Here is a 24958-nt window from a genome sequence, read left to right as displayed (position 1 = left end):
GGAACAAAACATGGGGACAACTCTAACCCATGGTCTCATTACAAGAATTTATGTCTTACTTCCTGACAATCTAAATTCCGATAAGTCATAAAAGCCATTTCAATTGTTTTTGCATCTCTCTTCTGTTAAATACAGTGATGGCAACAGGCATTATTTACAGCACAATCCCTTCACCCCTCGCCGCCCTGTGAAGAGAGGTGTGATGAGGTCAATGAGGCCGGCTGCTCTATTCTGAGGTCTGTCTCTGACGTGGAGTGCTGTGGCCATTCACGCAGCCATTGTGATGCTTGCTGTGCCCACTATTCAGAATATCTTGGATCTGCTGCACTATCAAGTTGATGGCAACAAGGTTATCTGCTCCTCGTGGAATAATCACATCTGCATACTTAAGTATGGTAAACAGAACCCCTCGAAGGCTGGTTTCACAAAAGTAATGTACTGAGCCAAAACTTGCTCTAGCTCTCTCCCACCTTCACCGATGTCTCTTAGAACTGAAAGTCGCGTGTCTGGGTCAGTGTCAACAAACAGCTTCATCTGAAACAGATCTCTGATTTCCTGTGAGTAGAACACGAGAATACCCTCAAACAGGACTACATCAGCTGGATACACTGTGACAAACTCTTCTTTCCTGGAATAAGTAACAAAAATCATAGACTGGGATCTGCACACTCTCCCCTGCAGGAACTGAGTGTTTGCATGATCTAATCACTGTCAAAGGCATCTGGATTTTCAAAGTTGAACTGGCCCTTAAGTGCCTTGGCTTTCTGCTCTGCACTCAGCACCTTGTAGTAGCTACCCTGGCTGAGGATCACCACCTGTCGCTGGTGGTGGTTGATCTTGTTCTGCCCTAGTAGCTCCATGATCTTCTCACACACAGATGACTTGGCACTGGCGGTTCCTCCGGAGACACCAATAAGAAAAGGTTGCCCAGTTTAAACTTGTACACTGTTCAGCAGTCTGATGGTCTGTGGCTAAAAGCTGTCTCTGAGCCAGCTGGATCTGGCTCTGATGCTTCTGTATGGTAAAAAGTTTGTGGCTGGGGTCGTTGCGGTCCTTGATGATTTTTCCAGGTTTTCCTGTGCTCTCTGGGTCTTAAGGTCCTGCATGGACAACAGCTGAGCTGCTTTGATGACTCTCTGCAGGGCACTGCATTTCTGCTTGGAACTGCTCTCATAGCAGCCCATGATGCACCCTGAGTCTCGATGGTGAATCTGTTGAGGTTGCTACGTTTTTCTCTTTACCATGTCAAACCTGGTCTGTCTTCTGAGGATGATGAGACATTGCAGTCCTTGCACTCTGGACTCTTTCCGCAGGGTTCCTCTTGATGTAGATCGGACTGCCTCTCTCTCTATCCTCCTGGAGTCCAACAGCATGTCCTTGGTTGTGCAGACTTTGAGATTTAGAACTGTAAAGATACCATAATGTGTATAATTTCATTTATTGAGTTTAAATTTATTCGGGAAAACAAAAAGATGTCTATACAAATACAGATGTCTATAAATACAAAAGCACAAAAGTTACAGATTTACATAAACAGCAACAACCCTTTAGATTTATACCATTAGGAGAAGCTGAGCACTAACAGAAAACTAAACCAATGATGTCAGGCTCAAAAAACGACATCATAATTAAATAGCACTAGATTCTGATAAGTTATACAAACAATGTATCAATTTCCCATAGATTTAATAAAATACAGGGAACAACACTAATAAAAGACATGTCATAAGACAAAGAGATGGCTGATAAATTCTATATTTGATCAATGCGTTCACTGTTGAAGTGTGTGATGGCTAAAAGCACATTTTTCTCAATCTGTGTGAGAACAGTGTCAGTTTGCGATTTCTCATTTAATAAAGCAGCCCCAGGTTTTGTCTTTTAATAACAATGCATTGTAAAGTCTCATGTTTCTGGGTTCGTAGCCTTAGGATAGTAATGTTGAAATTCACAAAACTGATTGAACTACGATCACAGGAATAAAAAGAGGATCTAAAGTGGATTTTGGTATAAAAGGGTCTTCGTAAGCTAGAGGGAGGGGAATTTCTTAAAGCATTTCTTTCACATGAGTTTAAAGACAGCTGAGAAAATGGATGCTGTCATTTATTGGAATTAAAGGTGCTCTGGGATTTCTAGGCACTAACAGTGTGTTTGAACAAACTAATTAAATCCTCTGAATTTACATGTACATGAACAAACCCTTATAGCAGCTTCTCTCTGAATGAATGTCCCTGAATCTCTTTTCATGCATGCATGAGTGAGTGTATGCAAGTTGGTGTCATGATGCATTTGATTTCCTCAGCAGTTTACAGTCGGTTTGCATGTTAGCACTGAAGTAAGACAGAGACTTTACGTCCTAATGTTCTCATTACTCTACTACTAGTACTTTACAGGGTGATAGGCTTTGTGTCTAACTGCAGGAGCAGAGGAACAGGGACAGATAAAATAGGAAACTCATCATAACATGGCTTGTAATGTTATATTATATTTGACAGATTAAGTGAGACTGAGACCAGTGCACGACAGTGTGCAAAAGGCCTGAAGTAATCAGCAAATAAGCCACAAACCCATGGGTTTAGACACAGAGATGAGTTTTAAGTTTGGATATTCTACTGTAATAAACCTGCTGACAAGTGGAAAGAATGAGTGAGAAAAGGGCAAATATTGAGCCCAGCCCACGAATGTCCATTTTCAGGGAAAGAAAAGATGGAATTCTAGAATGTTATGGACCAATTTAAAAAACAAGGCCCAACCCGCTGTGATCATGAGACACTGTAAAATCAAATGTTACGACAATCATTTCTGAGAGAAGTTAACTGATCAATCTCTCGACCTGACCCAGTGACCAGAACATTATCTGAATTTTTGACCAGGGAATTTAGAGATATTCAGCTTTTTACAGGTAAGAAGCAGGCCTCTATTTAAAAAAATCTGAGAAGGGTCATCTGTTTTTGCTCACACATACAGCTGAGTAATAGCCTACTGTTAAAAATCCCTAATAATATTTTAAGGCTTGTATAGAAGGCTTTAATGTGTAGTGTGTGGGAACTGATTGACTCGCTTGCTGCTTTCCCTTCTCGGCTCACATTGAGGTGGTGGACCTCTTTGGAACTTATGTTTATATAATAAACTGGATTTTTTTTTTTTAAGACAGACAGTTCTACTGTGTCTGTGGTTAAGGAGTTACAATAATAGGATCCACAAAGACTTATGTCACAATGTTCTGTTAACACTACTGTATGCAACCTACATTAGCCCTAACAGAGATAGTTTTAGTGTGGTGAACTTAATAAACTAACAACTGACTGAAAATTAGTTAATTTTTATAACAGGTCAAGTCACATAGCTATGACATCTGTCTAAATGTAAATGTAAGATTTAGGCCTTTAAGCCCTGGATAAGGTTATAGAAGTATTCAGACAGTGGGGAAAGTTGAAATGATCAGTTCGCTGCCGATTTATACTCGTTTAACAGGTGTTCAATTGACTACCCACAGAAGGTGTCTTGCACAAACAGGATGGAACAAAGACATTGACCTGTCTCATTTAGGTGGACTATGTCTCTCATTTTTCTGTGTGTGTGGAGGAGTCCTGCCCTTGGCCACACAGATGCAGACTACAGAGGCAGACAGGTGAGAGCGCATCATGAACACCACAAATGTATGTTCAGACCTGTTAATCTCACTCATTGCTAATAAAACGCGGGTCAGAATGTAAAGAACCAGTCAGCATTCCTACTCTATCACACTGGTAGCCCCAAATATGTTTTTTTACATTTGAATGTAGCCATAACTGCAAGTGAAAACAAGTTCAAACCCAGCCTAACCTTTATAAATAAGAATGCTGCACTAACTTACTATCCACCAGCCAGTTGACTAATTTGACAGCTCAGTCTGTCTCACAGGTCATATTTATACAATACTATTGTAAAGTTGACATTATTGTTAACAGACTAGAACTAGAATAAAACTAGAATAAAAAGTAGAATAAAAACTACAATGTTGTGTATCATTTTAAGGTTTGCTTGAGAGCAGGAGTGAGGTGCGGCCAGCGCTTTTAGTAAAGTACAAGAAGCTGCAGCTCTGTGCTGAAAACTGGCACTGATGCAAACCACTTGGTGATGTCAAAACATGAGATGATTTATTCTCTCCGCCACTCATTACAGGCTTTTTTGTTGTTGTTGGTGGTGTTTTTTGTTTTGTTTTTTAATGTAGCGTGTTTTTGGTCATCATCTTTATTTTCCTTATCTCATTTTACTTAGTGTAAGGTCAGTGTCTTGATAAGAAGGATGTGATGAACAATTCATCAGATACACTCCCCTCTTCATTACGTGTGTGTGTGTGTGTGTGTGTGTGTGTGTGTGTGTGTGTGTGTGTGTGTGTGTGTGTGTGTGTGTGTGTGTGTGTGTGTGTGTGTGTGTGTGTGTGTGTGTGTGTGTGTGTGTGTGTGTGTGTGTGTCCCAACCCCTTACAAAGGGAGAAGTTTCTCGGAATGCTTTAACGGGTAATTTAGGTTTCTGTGTAAAAACTAAATATTAATATCATTCAATCGGAAAAGATTCACACCAAATGTAGCCACTAGGTCAGTTTCATCCATAGTCCCTGTCAGGTACACATAATAAACAGCAGTCTTCAAATACAGTAAAACCCACATCTCATTTTTTTTACCCTCCGTTCCGTCTCTCACACACACACACACCCTCCCTCCAGAACTCAACTACTGTTTGTAGATCTAGTTCTTTCTTTCCAGAGAAATTACATGTTTTCAAAGTAACAGGGAGATTGTTCCCTTCCTAAATGCCTTTAAATGAGAAAGCAGATTGTGCAAAGACTCCTGTGCTCCATTCAGAGTTGACCTCAATTTATTGACAAGAATCTAACGGACACAAAATGAAACCTCAAGAAAAAAAAAAAATTAAACATTAGCACAAAAAAGAAAGAAAGAAATGCCAGTAAAAAAAACTAAAAACGTTGCAGCCCTATAAGTAAAGGACATTTTATCTCACCAACCAACTGGAACCTACCACATGCTCTGAGAACAGGGTTGGCTAAACAAAGATATAGAATAAAAGCAACCAAGCAAACTCCTACTGTAAGGATGCAAAGCTTTCTTCACTACCCCTAATCGAGGAGGTGGTTCCACCGTCACTGGAGCATGAACAGCAATAACACCGTATACAACTACAACTCAACTGACCAATTTGTCTGCAGTTATTTAACAGACAAAACACTGTTAATTTCGGAGAACATGGCCTAGAGCAAGCTGAGAAGAATGGAATACAAAAAGTGCGAATGACGCATGTGAGAAAATATTCTTTTTATAAGCCAGAACTATGATGAAGAGTGGTTAAGTGGGTGGGTACTTCCTTAAATGCAAATCACAGAATGCGATGGAATGAATGAGGTAGGGGTCCAACCTGGACAAGTCTCCAGTCTATGTAAGGGCCAACACACAGAGAGACATACACAGACAGAAAACTATTCACACTCACATTCCAGTACATTCTCATTGCCAAGGTGTCAAAAAGCACCACTTTGTCCTGTCTCTTCTGCGTTACATGCGGATGCTTAAGGTCCCTGTTCGCATCTGTGATTGGTGCTTGTAGCTTTCAGTGTAGTTCAACGGAAACCGTGGCGCGTCAATATTTGAGGCTTACAGCAATGACATAGAATATTAATTTTAAAAATGTCATCGGGAGGTGAATAGTCCAGCGAGACAAAACTTTTCCACAGGAGACCGGGGTTCTACTGTAGTGCGAGATGCTTTGGTGCATGTGGTTACTATAGTAAGGTGACAGTGCTGACCACTCCATCTACATGCTGCCCTAATCACAAATACATTTGCTGGGAAATGTAAACTCTGGCTGACATATGTTCTAATGCAACGTGTTTTGTGAATGAAGAAAGCAAGAAGGCTGGTAAAACAAACCCCAGCTTAACTTCCGTCAGAGTTCTGTCTGTGGTTTCAGGTTATGGCAACAACGGCCGTTAAGAGAAAGATGGCTGCTTTATTTACATCCATCTAAATACATTGTGTCTGAAATGACCTAACTTGTGACTTGCAATATTGTCACGTTAATAGAAATTGTAATCTAGCTTCAATTATGGTCCTCACAAACTGCATGTGTGGTGGCAGATTAATAGAAATGCAATTTTTATAAGACAGGGTTGATGATTTTGCACAAAAAATAACTGATTTAGTTATTCAAGCATGAGGATTTGGATTAGTGAAATCCATCTTAGTGAAATGCTTCAAACCCAATCAATCAACACATTTCTTGGTAACTCCCAATACGGTGTTGTTAGTAAAATAGGGTCCAGTTAGAGCAACATACATTAAATTATTAGTAATACATCATCTTTTGTAGTCTTACAAAGTTTTGGACAGTTACCTATAATAAAAGGAAAGTTCAAATATAGTGCATTTCTAGATGTCATTACATGTTATAAAAAGAAAACAAAATGGAAACAGGACTGTATACAAAGAAGATGAGATGAGAGACTGACGCCCCTGTTCCTTAATAAATCATGTCAGAACAAAAGAAAGGGATTCTAAAAATAAATACTTAAGACACACCAGCTCCCACAAAGATTTAGATACACAATACGTGACCTTACTCTCTCTGTCTCTCTCACATACAAACCAACGCTGAAACTAAATGTACTAAAACACAGACAGAGCTGACATTTAAATAATGCTGGGCCCCTGTTTGTAATGATTTCATCTGCTCTTTTTAAGCCCGGAAAACAATACGAATTGGAAATCATATCATTATCTGTTTAATTTGCAGATTGAACTACAGCTACAATATTTGGTTATTTCATGTGTATCTGGAAACTGTATCTTCAAAATAGCCACAGTTTAATTTGGTGACAGACAAGATTTTGTTGTTTTCAGATACAGGGTCATGTTGTGCTCACTGCCTCCCTTGACAATTCCTGTGTCGTCTCAAGCCCAGGTGCTTCTAATAAAGGAGCAGTTGACAACTAATTAGGTTAATTGACAACAGGTGAGTAACATGAAATGTGTAACAAATTCAGAAAAATGTTTCTCAACCAACAATTGCATAGAATTTAAAGATCCCACCATCTACAGTATATAATATTATCAAAAAAATTCAAAAACTCAGGAGGAATCATCTGCAAGGGACAAGGCTGAAGGTCAAAACTGGATGTGCGTGGTCTTCAGGCCCTAAGGCTGCACTGCATTAAAAACAGGGATGAGTCTCTACTGGACATAACTGGATGTGAACACAGTTCGCTGTGCAAAGCACAAATTTAAGTTAAAGATAAGAAGAAGCCACATGTGAACACGATGCTGAAACACCGCCATGTTCTCTGGGCCAAAGCTCATATTTCATGGTCTATAGCAAAATGAAACACTGTTGGTCAGATAATTCCAAAAAAGGTTTTGATTTTGGAAAACCGTGGACGCTCTGTTCTCCAGACTAAATAGGGACTATTCAGCTTGTTATAAACGAAGGGGCGGCTATAGCTCAGTAAAGGCATTTGCTTACGGACCACAAGGTGAGTGGTTTGATCCCCGGCTCTGGCTATATCTCGAAGCGTCCCTGGGCAAGACACTGATCCCCTAACAGCCCATTCCCCTCCCCAGCTGTGCAGTGCCGGTCCAAGCCTGGTAGAAATTGGGGAGGGTTGCGCCAGGAAGGGCATCCAGTGCAAAAACTGTGCCAAATCAACATGCGGACAATGATCCGCTGCGGCAACCCTGAACTCACGGGATAAGCCGAAAGAGTAGTAGTCAGCTTGTTATCAACGAACAGTTCAAAAGCCATATCTCTCTGATGGTATGGCGGTACATTAGTGCCTATGGTGTTGCCATATTACACATCTGGAAATCATCAATGCTGCAAAGTTTGTAGAGCAACATGTGCTCCATTCAGGATGATGTCTCTTTTATGGAAGGGCTTGATTATTTCAGCAAGATAAACCACACTGCAGCCCAAAGGCTCAGGACTGTTGAGCAGCTAGAATCCTGCTGCTCACTGTTGCTACACAATGGTAAACATCACCCTCCACCAACTTTTTTTTTAAGATGTGTTGCTGCCATCAATATTTTCCACAAAATGGAAAAATGTCTCAGTTTCAACATCTATGTTCTTTATGTTCTATTATGAATAAAATGTGTTGATGAGATTTACTTATTATTGCATTCGGTAGCTCAATGGGTAGAGCAGCAGGATGTGATGCAAAAGTTTTAGGATCAAATCCCAGCCTACCCACAAGGTGTGTTCCTAAGTAAGACACTCAGCGCTACCTCCCCAGGGACCCCCAGGGGAATGGGTTAAAGTTAAATGCAGAGAAAGAATTTCATCGTAACATGTATATGTGCTTATCGACAATAAAGGTTTTACACATCGTCCCAACTTCTTTGAAATTAGGTTTGTATATTAAAAATGAATCACAATGATAAAGTGTTTCTAATGTCTAGTGAACCCACAGATATGCTGTCCCTAACCCAAGTTGCACTTGTATTATACTATTCTGATTCACGGTCAGAGCATCAGCATCACTTTCAGTCACAACAGGCAGCAGTTCTCAGTTCTTAACACCTACTGTGCAACACAAAATGCAGCAAACAGCAGACAGACAACAGTTTCTGCAAGTTGCTGGACATAATGTCTGGTGCACACCAAAGCATTTCTAAAATGTAACACATTTCATAAATGTGGGAGAAAATCAGTTTTTAATATGTTGATTTTAAGACAGTTCAGTCAATAGGCAGGAACATAGACTTAGCATATGTACTTAACACAACCTGTTTCAGAGGAACAATTTCAGTGATCTCACACAAACTTGTGTGATCAAATGTAACTTCAGGGCAGCAAGTGAAGAGTCAGTTCCTAAAATTAATGTGTTGGAAGCAGGAAAAAAAGCACAGGATCTGAGCAGCTTTGACAAGTGCCAAATCGTGATGCTATATGGCTGGATCAGCTTTAAAACAGCAGCTCTCGTGGGGCATTTCCAGTGTTTATTGATCAGTACCTACTAAAAGTGGGCCAACAAAGGACAACTGGTAAACTGAAGACAGGGTCGTCACTGCTCAAGGCTCAATGTGCATTAGAAGGGAAGGTTAGGCAATGCCATCAATGAACTTCTACGTATCTAGGTGCCAAATATCACAGGGCACCTTCAAATGGTCTTCTGGAGGCCATGTCTCAATTAGGTTTTTTTTGGTGGCACAAGGGGAACTACACAAAAAAAGCAGATGGTTTTATTGTGACTGACCAGGGTCTAATATCTTCAGGAGTTGATAGAGGCCAAATCAGAGCTCAAAGGACAGTGAGAATGTATGACCCTCATAAAAACAAGATGTTTGCCATATTTACTTCGATTGCAATCTAAAACCTTTATTCCACTCATTGTTTACAAGTCACTAGATCTCAAACTTGCTTTGGTCTTTCTCTGCAATCTGCTTGGTCCATCAGGTTTCCAGGCTTCTCACCGGTTGAGTTTGTGGTCCTCTGTTTCTCATCATTAAAGCCTGTCAGTCTTACCAGGTGCCTCATTGTGTCTGATTTTGTGTCCAATGCCTTAACCAAAAACCCTATTGCCTCTGCACCAACTTTAAGGCCATACAGGGACAAACGCAAAAGAAGAAGATGGCATTTTTTTCTGAGTATGGGTCAACAGAAGGAAAAAAAAAACCCTTGAGAATCTAGCTGACATTAGGCTTGTTGCCTTAGAGAAGCCACAAGGGACCATGCAGGAGAAAAAGAAACCATAGTGAAGTAAATAGTGGAAACTCGCTGTTGCCAAAGAAAAATGAACAAAAACAACTGAACCAGCTAACAAATATATAAAATATAGAAGAAATGTTAACATTCCAAATAACTACCAGTGGACATCTCCGTCAAAAGAGATGGACCTTAATTCATATTCCACTCACATTAAATGGAGTGGTGAGTTTTGTCATTATCTGCGGTAATGAGCTGACTACTAACCCAAATGTAAGGGCTGTGGAGGCTGCAGTTTGTCCATAAATTACATCCACACAATCCAGAACTCAGACAAAAAACGCTTCAACAATCATCATCCTTTAACCCAATAGGAAGCCGCTTGTTCCAATCAGAGTAAAAAAAACAAACAAAAAAACCCCACCTTTCTCTACAATGAATGAAAAAGTTCTCATCAAAACGGATGATAAATACTTTTATTTTTTAACTATTTACACAATGCAAAAGTTGAGATAATAATTTCTACATTTGATGAGAACATCCTTCGTTTTCTATGCGTTACGTACCAAAATGGTGTTTTGATACTACTAATTTTTAACAGCACAGGTGTGGAGAAATACATAATTGAGTTAAGTGTGCATTCCCTTACAATGAAATAGAAAAAGGCTATTTCCTATTGTTCCTTCATCATGAGAAATAAAAATGTTTAAGGAGTGTTATAACAAAAGAATTTAAATTATATCAATGCAATTTTGCATTCTACTTTAGTATGAAAATTAAGTGTGTGATACTTTAAAAAGACTGTCAACACCTGATGCTTGATGAGTGGCACCAGGTGTGTTAAATTGGACACACACTTTGCATATGAGTAGATCTCCTTCATAAAGCCGGATATGAGATTTAAATTTTTTTCAAAGCATTTAGGAATACCAGTATCAACTAAGAAGACCATTATCCAGATATGTGAGAAATTTATATCCCCTCCAGACATACAAGACAAAAAGTGGAAGGCTAAGAAAAATAATGCTTGAGAGCTATGAATCCAAAAACAAACAGCAGGGAACCGGACAGAGTACTTAGAGGCAACTGGAATAAAAGTTCAGTCATGTTTCATGTGCACAATTCTGGATTGTTTGGGATCTGGTACAGTTGGACCAACTAATTCCATGAAGAATAAATTACAACTAGAAGGACACAAAAAGTGCTCTGCAGATAGTGAAAGAAGCCGGATGAGGGCACAGTAAAATCATTTTTCACATTAACATTTGTACCAGCTGAATGTGCATGTAAATATTATAGTGATAAAATAATTTCATGGCTAAAAGAGTAAAACAATCAACTGTACAAAGCCCATTTGCAGGAAAGTTGGGAATATTTCTAAAAATCTGTGATTAAATCACTTGAACCTTTTTATTTATTTTTGTCAGTGTTTTCACTCACCTACTTTTCTGTAGTTGAGTCAGAGAATATTTACCCCTGTGTATTATACCTTTTTTTTAATTACACTATTTAATTTTGGAACTGAGAAAATTAATTGTTGCAGGTTTGCAAGTGAAATGTTTCCTCATTCTAATTGTCTTCTGCACGATGCACCATACATCGTTTAGAAGCGCTGCATTATATAATTTCCATACCTGAGCTAGAACAATATGTTAATGCTGACCCGAAACTTTGAACAGCTAAGTCAAATGTGTTCATCTGTCTCTTTCTGCTGCTTCACTGCATCTATGTGTCAGTTCTGCTGGAATTTTGGGTTGAGCTAATTTGTACAATATGATAATGTTTTGTGGCTCTGACTAATTGATCCAATTATGGGCCAAACTAAGTCCCAAAAGGCCAAAGCCTGAGTTACCAAGCCCATCTGCTTATGTTACACGCTCTCACTTTGGATCAGATTGTCAGTCTGCTCGGGGTAAGACGTAAATATGCACCCAAGACATTAATCTTCAAAAAATTCATCATTAGTGAACTCAGTTTTATATTCTTATTTTTCTTTAAAACTATTGAGGAAAAACAAGGAAATCAGCCACACAGAACTGAACATTTAGCATTAATTATCATTGCAGTCTTCTGCTCAGCCGTCTTGCTTCAGTGAATCCTGTGACTTACTGATAGACAGAGCTTCAGTAACCTTTTTATTCACTGAAGCCATTTTTACATTTACTATATAAACATGTATCAAGAAACGCACAGTTTTAAATATTAAAATAACAAAGCCGGAATTATATTAACTACTTCAGTTTCAGTGTCCTGGTAATATCCATGCTGACTGAAAAAGAAATGAAATGTAAACACAGTAGAATAGAAATAAAATCTTCTATGTAAGCAATCCATGAATGTATGTACAGCTGAAAGTTTTTGGAGAAAACTTATCCAGTGGTGTTACGATTTGATTAATTGCTTATGATGTTTGGTTGAAGACATAGACCTTTACAACAGACATGCATTTCAATCTCCTTCATGCACACACACAGTGATTTCCTGATCACTTCTAAGCATCTTGCTATGTTGTCATATGAGCCGCCTTCTATCTATTCAAGGATGCCCTTAACTATGAAAGAACACAACCCCCAAGACATAGTGCAATAACTGTTTTAATATCCTCTGTTGTGTCAAAGCTCGTAGATTTTATGAGCTCTGTTCCCCCTTCTAAATATTTTGGACTCATCTCAGTTTAAAAGCCCACAAACAGAAATGATGAAGCCCATTGTAAGCTAGGAGCTCTCTGGGATTTGTGTCCTTGTAAGAAGAAGGCATAATGTGTGTGTGTGTGCGCGTGGGAGAGAGAGAGTGTTCAAGGGTGACTTTATGATTACAGTCCAGTCAAATGGCTCCAGCATAACCACGTAATGCACAAAGAAAACATCTTCAGATTTTTGTACAATGCTTCGTTTTGGAAGATCTCACCTTCTCAACTCAAAACAAATACTGTAGCATCTTATAATGCAAGAATAATTCACAGGGAATACTGTTATGTTCAAAGCTCAGAGGCTACCTAATAATAAGTTAGAGCTATATTAAGAACAGTATGCACTAAAATCCACATACTTTTTAATATGGAATGAATGGACTTTACTCAACCTCAACCAGAAAACTTGCTCCGGTTAAAGTGATGCTCAAAACAGGGATTTTATTCAGTTTCTGCTGGTGCCAAAATGTGTTTTGTTGTGCTTGCAAACATGGCGTGTGTTTGTTTCCCGACTGCAACGGCTAAGAACCAAATCTACATATTTATAAATCTGTTTGATATCATTAATTTTATCTTTGATATATGCATTTGTGTGTGTGTGTGTGTGTGTGTGTATATTTGTGATTGATGTGCATTATGCTTCATCTCAGCATAAACTGCGAGTGAAGATTAAAGGAAAATGGGGATTCAGCAGAATGCATGTAGAGTCGGTTCGCACGTAAGCAAGATAAAGTAAAAACGAACACACACTCACACACACACATACAAGGACGCAGTGAACGAATCTTTTTCACATTTGTTTCATCTGGCTGATCTGTTGATCTGTGTTTATTTAACAATCAGAGACACTGCAGATGTCAGATAACCCTTGGCTTCTCTTCCTCTCTCTCACATTTAAATGAGCTTTATCTGCATGAAATATTTCAGCATCTGTCTGCCAGAGAACATGGTGACAAATCTCAAAGAATGATAAACGGGCGGGTAAAATGCCATCATAAATTTGAGATCAATTAATCAGTAAGCAATTTATTGTTATTATTATTAGCCTCTGTGTTTAACTGAAAGAGCAGACTATTTATCTTATTTTTTTTTCTTCCGATTTCTACCTTTTTTCTACCTCCCTCCCTGTTGCTTGTCATCTTTCAGTGTTATCTAACATATGGAATCTTAGTGTGAAAATCCTGACTCGGTGATAGCTACAGAGCCTTATCTGAGCCAAAACACAACCACAAAGTGCATTTTAAAACAGATTTCTAACTATGTGTGCTCACTGTATATGGGGTATGATGCCTTCGCAACTCTTTAAGACAACAACCAGCATGTCTAACCCAAGCAACTTCATTGTGAATGCTGCATGTGGCCCTCGATCTATGACCTCCTATAGTAGATGTACTTAGTACTGAGTGTATTTTTAACATTTCTGTGACATTTTATGCACTAACAGCCCACAATCCCCAGTGTCCTCCAGCTGCTATTAACATATAATTTACAATATTCATGATTCCCTACTGTGATTGGCTGGAGGTTTGGTCTCCATAATTACCATAAACCAATGGGAAAAACCATCTAACATCGTGATGAGAAAGGCGTGCTTTCTTAAACAAGCACGTCTTTCTTACCTAATAGTTCCTGCTGAGGACATAGAGTAAGACAATAGTTACCTGTAAACTTCATTCTGAAGAGTTGTTTCGTACAATATGGCCTCAGTGTAGCACCTGTCAGGGGTGAACTTATCCGATTTCATGGTTAGGTGTGACGTCACAACGGCTGCACTTCAAGATGGGTAATTCAAAACTGTAAATAACTTAAAACCATGGGAAGTTAGAGTTTAGTTTACAGCACAAGAGAACATCGGTCATCACCTTAATGCATTTTTTAAATTCGTAATAATAAAACCTTCTTGCAAATCTCAATCAACGACCTGCAAAGTTGCCTCACATGGTGGTGTCTACATTATATCCATTTCATTGACAGGATGTTAGCACCGCCACAAAGCTGACAGCCGCTCATGTCAGGAGTAAAGAATTGTCTCAGAACTGAACTAACAAAATAATAATAAAAAGATTAAAATAAATAATAGCAGATGACAGACTGGATCATGTCCAGGGAGAAAATCATAGGTGGTGCTAAATATACTAAAATGAAAATCTTTCTTAAAATAGCCAAGGGTATATAACAAAGAATAAATAAATTCTGTGAAACAACAATGTCACAATCCCCCAACCACACAGCAGATATGGGGATGACCAGTGAAATTATAAAATAGAAATTTCCGATTTTAATGCCTTAATTATTTGAGCATTATTTTCAGGCGATATATTGATACATGTTTTGTAGGAATAGCTTCATGCAGTACTGGAACTTTGTGCCTGTTATAATAGTGCCCCCCCCCCCCCCCCCCCCCCCCCTTCAGTGTGCTGAAGTGAAAATCAACATCAGCTTTGTGACATTACATGAAGACTGTTGCTAGGCAGCTGACAACAAAAATAGACACTGTTCTGGTCCCACATTTCAGGTTTGTGATCGTATAAATTATTACCCTGGAAATTTGACTAGTTATTCCTTGTGGAGCAAGGTGAGCCGTTCATTTTTAACCAGATGGTCAATGCAAATAAATATGTATTTTAGTGAGTAAGTAACTTGGGGTTTAGCATCTTGACCAAGGATGCACATCCAACATATACAGTAACAAGTAGGAACTGGGAGTTGAACCACCAACACTGTGGTTCTGCTGACTGCTCTACCAACTAAGAAACATCCCCCCCAACTTTTAATATCAGTAAATGTCATGTTTAATTTAAGATAAACTGCCTACATGTCTGACGTGTGTAAATGTGTAAGTTCTTGCCTTAAAATTAAGTCTAAGAACATCAACCACACACTAAAATAATAGGTTTTGTAATTAGTGCAAACACAAAATGTAGCTTTATTACTTGTATATAAATGTGGTCACATTACATCACTGGGCCTATGTAAAGTGCAGCATAAAGCAAAAGCACACTGTACCCTGTTCCTTCATTGTGGTTTCATCAGTGTAACTTAGGTGCTGGTGATGGGGGATACTATAACAAGCACTTTAATCAAATGCTGAAATCTGACATCCTCCATGGATGTACAGATGTAAACACTCCCACTGTAGTTTTGGGTTTTGTATTGTCTGAATCTGCATCGAGAGGTTGTTGAAATGCTGTAGGAAGGAGCTGCCTTTTCCTGCCTGACTCTCTCATCTCCTGTGCTGTCAGCAGACACACTGGGGTGGTGTTTTCTTAAATTGTTCATCACAGTGTAAGTAATACCACCACTGTAAGTCATCCATGTTGCACAGTGCCTGCACACCATTTTTTTTTTAAAGTCGGTAAATTAAAATCCATAATCTTCCCAGTCATCACTTTGAAATGACACTGACCGATTCTTTGACTGTATTCTGTCTTGTCCAGTTGCCTTTTTTTAAAACTGAAAGACGAGAGCACTCATCTTCATCTGTGTCTTCTTTTACTTTCAGTAACTACAGTGATGCCATTTCAATGTGGGTTAAGGGTTGAGTCTGCATCCCCTTATATTGAAGTGGAATTAAGGAGATGCAAAACTACCCCCTCATTATTTCCTGATCAACTAGTACAATGTTCTTTTATTGTCAGAAGAAAAACAAAAAAACTGCTCAAAGTGTGCAAACAATTTAAATATTGGTAAATAAATTGTGTTGATGAAGAATTGTTTTTTTTTTTTTTGCCATTTCAAAATAAGGGTACGGTATGTAATACAACTGTGTGTGTGTGTGTGTGTGTGTGTGTGTGTGTGTGTTAGTGTAAAAAAAAAAACATGAAAAAAAAAAAAAATATATAAAAAAAAAAACTAAGAGATAGAAAGAGACAGACTCTGGACAGTGAGAAGATGAGACATGTTTGTTCTCACTGTCTTATAAAACGCCTGAATCTCCACATTTGTTGATGAAAGATGTCAGTTTTTCTTAAAAGTTGACATTTGTTGATGAAGTGTCACCCCTGTCTACACACACACACACACACACACACACACACACACTCACACACGCAGAAACTTTTAATGTTTTTCTCTGGGGTTAGTGGATGTTTTAGAGCCTAATTCACAGCCTATAGCCAGAAAATAATATTGGCATAACATCATTATTTCCATATTAAAACGGTAATATAATGCAGCTATACAGCTTCGGCTCAGATTTAGGTTAGTCATGTTTTACATATAAATGAGACCGTTCAGTATAGCCTCTGTTCAGTCTCTGTTTTCTTCTGTCCTCATTCAGCTGTGTATAATTTATTTACAGTTGGAGTTGTTTGAAGTGCATGCTACCAGAATACAATAATGTGGGGTAACGGTGCACCATCCTATGAATTAGGGAGTTATGTTGCTTAAAAGAAGATTATAACACAAGATAAAAAACTGAATGTTTTGATCTCCTTGGGGAAAATTAGACCTGCTTGCTCGAATTGTGCTCTCAAATGTGTCACAACCAGAAAAGGATAAAGAGGCACTGTGCAAATGACAAAGCAATCACTTTATTCTTGTTTAACTGATGGGAAACGAATGTTTGAATGTAACTTTCAGTATTAACTCATTGACTGGGTTATAGGCACTAAAGTAGCTCAGTTGTAGTTGGCTTACTAAAGGAAATTCATTTCTTTTAATGTCTATTTCTCTGTCATTTATACACATACGTTTTTTCTAATTTGAGTTTTACATTATGCACATGTGCAAGACAAAAGACTGCAGACAGAGATTATTACAAGCATCCTCATATTTACAAAAACTCTGTCAGAAAAGTGTGAAAGTGTGACTAAAACTAAAACTAACATAAAATGGACTGGAGAAGACATCTCTGTCAAGTCTGCCTGACTGCCTGTCTTACTCGAGCTGTCTGAACACACATACGCACACAATGAAAAATACAACAAGAAATCAAGAAGAAGCATCTTCCATTGCTGCTGGATTAAGCACTATCAAATATTATGTGTTTTAACTTAGAAATATGAGTCAAGGGGCTGCCTTAGAATTTCACATCACATCCAAAACATGCAGTGTTATCTTAAATAAAAGTTGCATGTTGCACAAACTACTGTTCTAGTTTGATTGATTACATTAATTTATTGAACAACTTAGGTGATTGGTTGAATTTATATTTAAAACTTTATATGAGCTTATTGTGGATGAGATTTACACAACAAACCAGTCTTGTTTAATTTAATTAGTTCCTTTATTGGACATTATTGGTAGTTATGTAAACTTAAACAAGCAAAACAATGTCTCAGTCTATAATTTATGTATTATTATAATAATATGAAAAGCCTAGTCAATATGTAGTGGTGTATAAAGTACTCAAACTGTACTTAAAGTTAAAGTACAAATTCACAAAAATTGTACTGTAGTAAAAAGCATAGGTACCACAGTGGCATTTTTTATTAATTTATTAAAAGTAAAAGTGTTTAACTTTTTTCTTCCAATGGATCAGTCTGTTGTTACAGTAAATACACCATTGTGTTATTTTACTAAAATCCCATATAAATATCAACAATATTAAATGTAAATTTATTATCTGTTGTCGCTATACTATGGTTTCGAATTTAGAACATAATGGCAGCAATTAATTTGTTGGCAACTTTAGTGCCAAATAGACTTTCATTAGACGACAACTGTGCTTCTTACACGAACGTTCTCTAATATGCAGGGTTTTCCAGTGACAACACACATAAATGATGATAAATGAAATGATCGGATGCTTTTTCAGTTTTATTTCTACACTACTTGCGTTGTTACAGTTCTTAATATGTTGTGACAGTAACAGTACTACAGCAGTATTGGCACTGTAACTTCAAGAATAAAACACAGACCAATAGGAATATTCCAAGAAAGCCAGAAAAAAGGTCAGGATGTGCAGATTTAATAAGCTACAGAAATGCCATAACAAGGAAAAAACATAAGTGTAACGGTATATGTCAGTAAATCAATCATTTATAAACCAACAGGGATCAAGAGTTCTCAGTGCAGTAACACAGGGACTCACTATGCACTATTTTATACTATTTCCTCTCTGTGTGAATGGCACACAAGAAGGAGGACTGGACAAAGTTCAGGAAATGTTCAGGAAAAGCACAGGTTTTTATATTATTTGGTTTACTTTAACATAATTCTACACTGCATTCAATGATCCCCTATAAAGTCACACTTTACCATAAATTCAGTAGGTTTACGTCTGAAATTAGACACTTAGTCCAAACACTTTAGCAGTGTGCACTCCTGCTCTGTGAATGCAAATTCCAGCAGTCAGGCCAGACTCAGCACAACACCAGCACCCTGTGAGAGGTGCTAGTACACCAGAGAATAGAACTATTGCAGACCAGGCAACTTTGAGCACTGCTATGCTATGAATCCCTAATGCAAAGTACTTGTTATCGGTCTGTTAATTACAATTACCACTTACTTGTACTTCATTACTTTCCACCACTGACCACATGGTACCATAGTCAGTAGCACACCATCATTTTTAGTTGCTTGTTTAGTTGCTGGTATATGATAAAGTTTTTAGGGTTAGTCATTAAATTCAACTCTAAGCTTCACTCTCACAGCTCCCATTTTTTTTCATTATTGTAAAACTAACCAGTGAGCTAATTTAGATTTTAATAAAGCCTGCTATCGCCTTTCTAGCATAAAGTCTTCTTCTAATTACCAAAATAAACAAAGAATATTTGGAGACCTTGATCGAATAATGCATACTGGGAAGTATACTAATGCCTTAGTTTTGTTTGTGAACTCTCAGATCTGTTTTCATTCAACTCATCACTCTCATCATTATTTTTTTTCTTGTTTATGTGGTACGAGACTTAAAACTAGAAACTCCGAGTTGAATTAGTTGAAAATGTAAAATTGGTATGACTAAATCATCCATGTTAAGTTAAGTGAAAATGAACTGATTTCACAAAATTCTTCGCTGAGATATTCATTTATGTGTTTATTTTAGTAAAGCTTCTGTGACCCGGACTCACTAAACAGCTCCGCTGGAAGTGCAGTGTTTTTGGAACGAGGCTCACTCTTCTAGCCAATAAGGATTTTGAATTACTTTTGCTTGAATAACTTTAAAAACTACGAATAACTGGGGGTAACAGCTGGGGTGAGCATAGCAGACCAGAGCATTGGACCACGTGGGGCAGAGTGGAATGACACAGTGGAGTCAGTGCCATTAAATTGCTTGCTTGATTCCCAAAAGTTGCTTATTATAGCTTTATGTGCAAGTAAATGCCCTGAATCACAAAGTAGGCACAGTAGTGGAAACTTGGTGGAACTAAGTCTGAGTATGCCATTGACTTATAATCAACCAAATAATCAAAGATTAATCAAAGATTATTTGGTTGATTAAAAAGCCATGATTTACACAATAACCTTATGATCATTGTGATCTGCTTCTTATTTTGCATGTGGCACACTGGCTGCAACACTCAGGTGCAGTGACTGCTGCTCATTCATGTGAAGTTATTCCAAACAGGAACTTGGGCAGATGTGTATGCCAGAGCACACAAAAGGTGGAAGGGCACCATCTGTCACTGAGATATTAGTTTTCCCAGGAGCCACAGTGAAATGTAACATTTGGGGCTCTATTTATGACTTATAAATATAATTGCTCCGTGATTGATAATGCACTCTGCTTGGACTCTACGTTTTAGGTCCAGGACAACTTTGCCGCTTGTTTCCACTGACATCAACCCTTATGGATTACGTTTAAAGCAAACCTGTTTTCAGCTAATGAAGGTATACAGTAATGCAAAGTGATGGATGGAAAGATCTGAGGTTAATTGGTAACCTAATTCATATTTAATGCTTGTATCTGCTTTAAATGGCCTATTGCCTGGGTTTTGCAGCCAACTAATATTGGGCATGACTTGCATGAAATTACATCTTGTGTTGTTGTGAAGCTTAGAAATAAAGTAGCTTAAAACTTAATCATTGGCCAGTGTACACAAACGGGAACTTTGTACAAGGTTTACGATTATGTTCATGTTTTATCAGTAATAAACACCTTCGTGTGTATGTATCTGATAGTGAAGTGAATGACAAGCATGAGGTACACGTACCTCCCCCAGGTATACAGTGCTCAAACCAAAGGCAATTAATTACTGAGCCTTTACCACAACTGTCTCTTGAAGCTGGGATTCAGATGTATAACTGCTGGTGTGTGTGTGTGTGTGTGCATGTGAGTCTATCTTAGTCTACATGCAATGAGATAAGACTGAGTGTCTGATGGGAGGTTTTGTGAAACAAAATGATTAATGAATAATGCAGTAACTGTGCACACATGCACGGATGGACACGCACACCCCCACCCTCCCACCCACACCCTCCCACCCACACACACACACACACACACACACACACACATACAGTCTGGTTTCCATAATTTTGGGGGACTTGTAATTATTTCCTGGAGACTTGACCACCAAGTCATTGGATGCGTCATCGACATAGAATAATTTTCCCTAAATCAAGTCAATAGAGGGAAATTCACTGATTTCCCAACGGGGACAAACATCTTGTCCCCACAGGTGACTATGTAGACAGATTTAGGTTCCCATAATGTGGGTAATACCACATCCGCACACACCCACACACAAAAAGACATGCATATGCAGGTTCATAACTAACACATACTCTCACAAAAAAATACATCAGGGGTCTCGAGCATGTGTTTGAGTTAACGTATGCATGTGAGACACAGTGAAGCTGAGACAGGTTATGGGAAGGGTCTATTGCTGGATCCACATTAATCCCAAAGGGCACTGTCAGGGTTTTGCATGTTACCATGGAAATAAAGCCGTTTTAGTTTAGGAGGGTGGGTGGCAGGTAGAGTGGCGTCTCTACACTGAATATGAATGACAGTCATTCAATGCAGAGAGAGGTGTCTCTGCATCTGGGACTTTGTCAAATATCAGTGTGATATCACAACAGCATGCTGACTTCACTGCCAAAGGCTTAGAACTGTGGGATTCTGAATACGCGGAATTTTCATTGTTTTGGATTTATTATTTATTGCAGTATTCAGTTTTAGCCTTATATTTTTCCAAACTTCACAGTGCACAGCAAAATGTGGGGAAACATGTAAAGAGGTAGTCTTAATTCATCTTAATTCAAAATACATTTATTCAACTACACTGTTCTAAATTAAGTATTATAAAATAAAAAACTAAATCACCAAAAAGTCTGTTTTATCTTTACATATCGTAAACAACAACATAGGGAGCAACTATGCAACAATAAAAGTATTGCAGCCCGTAGTAACTTGACCTACACTATGTCATGTCCCTGAATGCAACAGTGCAGCAGGAGGCCTATGGCTTCTATGGCAACACAGTGGCAGAGAGTTGCAGAAAGTTGACCACCATTACTCAAGCTTGTTGACTAATCAAGCCAACACACATGTGAGAGTGACAGCAGAGCCAGTATGAATCTCAGTGCTCAAGTAGGCATTTTTGAAAAACTAAATTAGAATTATGCAATTAACCATCTAGTCCACTGCACGGCATACAAATCTGACAACATGCCATCAGTTGGCTGGTGTCGATTCAGATGACAGGTAACAGGAAACATGGATGTATTAAAGACAAAATGGACGGTAGGGCGCCTAATTTCAACATTACCATAAATTCTCATCCCAGAGAAAATAACTTTTACATGTAAATATCTTGCAGCATTTAACTTTTCATTGTATACATAGAGGCAAACAGACACTTGTGCTATGACTGGCACATATAGCAAATGTAAAGCAAAAAAAATAGTTCACCAGCATTAAAATGTTCACATTACTATACATGATTAATGGGTACTGTGGATTAAATTCTACAGCATATTCTGCCAAAAACATGTAGCAGAGATGTGTTATACAAACTCTACTCAGTGTGAGCACATTATACTATGCTGTTGATGTTTCGAGAGATGAATGAGTTAAACAGAGACTGATCAGGGTGGACCGAGAACACAACGTATTCCATGAACCAAGGTCTAAACAAACAGAAAAGGGAGAACTAAAAATTACTCCACTGACTATCTAAGGAATATTTACACAATTCTGGAGATAACTAATTACAAGATCGGGTCAAAATAACAGGGGCAGCTGAATGGAAAGTAGACTAAGAAATGTACATGAGCACTAACTAAGCAGGTGGGGAATTGTACATGACCAATAAAGCAGGTGACAATCAGCTAACTGTGAGACAGAGTTAAAGTAAAACGGGCAAAACAATAACCAAACCGGACCGAGATGCAGGTGACAGAAATCCACATGAACAGCGTTTAGAGCCCAAAAAAAACATAGATGCAAGTAAAAGATGTACACATAAAGAAAACCAGGAATCCAAAAAACCATGAAGACAAAGTGTGGCATGGACCACAGAGACAATGATCTGACAGCAAACAAAGGGGTGACCTAGGTTTAAAACGACAGGGGAGCAGCTGGAAACAATTATGAACATTGACGAGTGGTAAAGGTGGAGAAACGAACTGAGAACAGGAAGTGGAGAAAAGGGGTACAAAATAAAAGACAGAGCTTTAGATTTGATGAGGGCTCAACAGCCAACACGGCCATGTCAGTTTGACAAAAATAAAGGGCTTCATGGTCAAATGAGGGAGCAACGATGGCCGTGGGCATATGGCCATGGAATCTTTTGCTGTCTGCTATATCTTGCGGCCTTGTATTTCAATGCTACACTCATTGTTGGGGACTGATTGCCAGTCTTTGTGCTCCCTTAAAAAATATTCTTTGGCCCACTGCATTGATTTTACTTATTGAAATGACTGTCCTGTCAGAATTAAGTTGGAAAGAGTGTTACACAGCCACAAGGTTCATGCACTGTATATCATTTTAACTTGAAATGCCACTACACCGCTACCTTGAAAATGCAATTTATCTTCAATCAAGTTGGAAAGTTAGTTTATCAAGAATCCTAAATCATTCCTCTCCTAAAGACATTTACAGACAGTTGTTAAAAGAAAAGCTGATGCTACACAATGGTCAACATCACTATGTTTCAACTTTTTTGAGATTGTTTTGTTTTACACATCTTCCCAACTTTTTGGGAATTGAAGTTGTAAAAATATATATACAATATTTTACCGTATATAACAGAGACATACAACAAAATTAAGAACGTTTTCTTTAAACTACAAAATAAAGGTGAGCCTCAGACACTCAATACCTCCTGGCGCATCTATTGAAAACCTGCATAATTGAATGCTCGGAAGTTCATCCATTCAAGTTGAAAGGCCTCCATTCATATTTACATCAAGTTAGCTAAAATGTTTACAATAGTGGTTTCTACTAAATTTCTGTTAACATTTTGCAGTTCAGATGGGAGAATGTGCCTGTGTTTTTCTTCCCAATCTATATTTGTTATATTATCGCATTATGATACTTTCCCAACCTGTGTCACACACTACTTGGTTTAGAAACGATCAAATAGTCAAGGCGCTGCACATTAGCCCAAACAAGAAGGTTCAGTGTTTGGTTTAGCTGATGACTGTCTGTAAAGAAAATAAATGCTTTTGCTAGATTCAAGCACGTTCTATGTCTGAGTTGTGTCTATTACAACACTTAATTGAGGTCTATACTGTAATTAAAAAAACTTACTGTAGTCACTTGAGGCCCCTGGTGCTGTGGCTTGCTGGCCCATTCAATAATCCACCCATGCATGTTTAGCAACATAAGTCTCCATGGCTAAATGCATAATTACTTTCTAAGGAAAGTTGGTTTAAACAAAAGTAACAACTTCCGTTGATGCAGACAATTTCACGGATAACCAGAGTGCAATAAAGTCAATTAAATCTTCTGTAATCACAAACAGATGGCAGTTAACCCAAAGTGAATGTATGCACCAGCATGTTTCAGTTTCTGAACTTTTTTTTTTTGTTGTTTTGGTTTTGTTTTTACTGTAGAGAAGCCTGACAAAGAACTTCTTTGACAGTGCACAACTTCACATCTAACAGCTACTTAGTAGAATCACAATGATTCATGGTTGGCCACTGAACAGCTCCACTAGAGCAGTCAGGGGAGTTCAGCAGCTTGCTTAAAGGCAGCACAAAACTAGGTACTATGAAAGTTCTCGGTTCATTTGCCGGTCAGGCTGCAAGTTCAGTACACACCTTTCCAGAGAAATAAAACTGTTACAACAGCTGAAGCTATAGATCTGCATTCATCAATGTGAAATGTAGAGATGAACGGGCAGGCATGTTGTTCTTTAGTGTGTTTTTTTTTTTTACCTGCTGCCTATAAGATCTACTGGAAGATCTCTGACAAACGTGCCCCAGCCTGCATCCCGTGGCCCTATATCCATCACGTCCATGTCTTCCTCTTGTCTCTGAGCCTCATGGATCCGTCCAGAAATCTGAACAGCAACACTGGCATCATCGTTAGGATGTTTGGACTCAGTGCAAGTCTCCAGTGCCAACATGATAACAGGCCAACCTATCTGTTATCATTCAAAGAGCAGCCACGATGTGACATTGTCCTGAAGAGCAGCTGATACTGAAACACATTTGTTTTCCAATAAACACATCCACCTGAGA

At 38.4% G+C, this 24958-nt stretch overlaps 1 pseudogene; it reads right to left on the bottom strand.

Moving 5' to 3' along the window:
• Nucleotides 1-226: 226 nt before the first annotated feature.
• LOC137108398 (uridine-cytidine kinase 2-B pseudogene) lies at nucleotides 227-24843 on the bottom strand (annotated as a pseudogene).
• Nucleotides 24844-24958: the final 115 nt, after the last annotated feature.

This window comes from Channa argus, chromosome 2, assembly GCF_033026475.1.
Source record: "Channa argus isolate prfri chromosome 2, Channa argus male v1.0, whole genome shotgun sequence".
NCBI classification, from domain to species: domain Eukaryota; kingdom Metazoa; phylum Chordata; class Actinopteri; order Anabantiformes; family Channidae; genus Channa; species Channa argus.
Note: the sequence above shows the minus strand (reverse complement) of the source record. Positions and strands in the feature narration are given on the sequence as shown.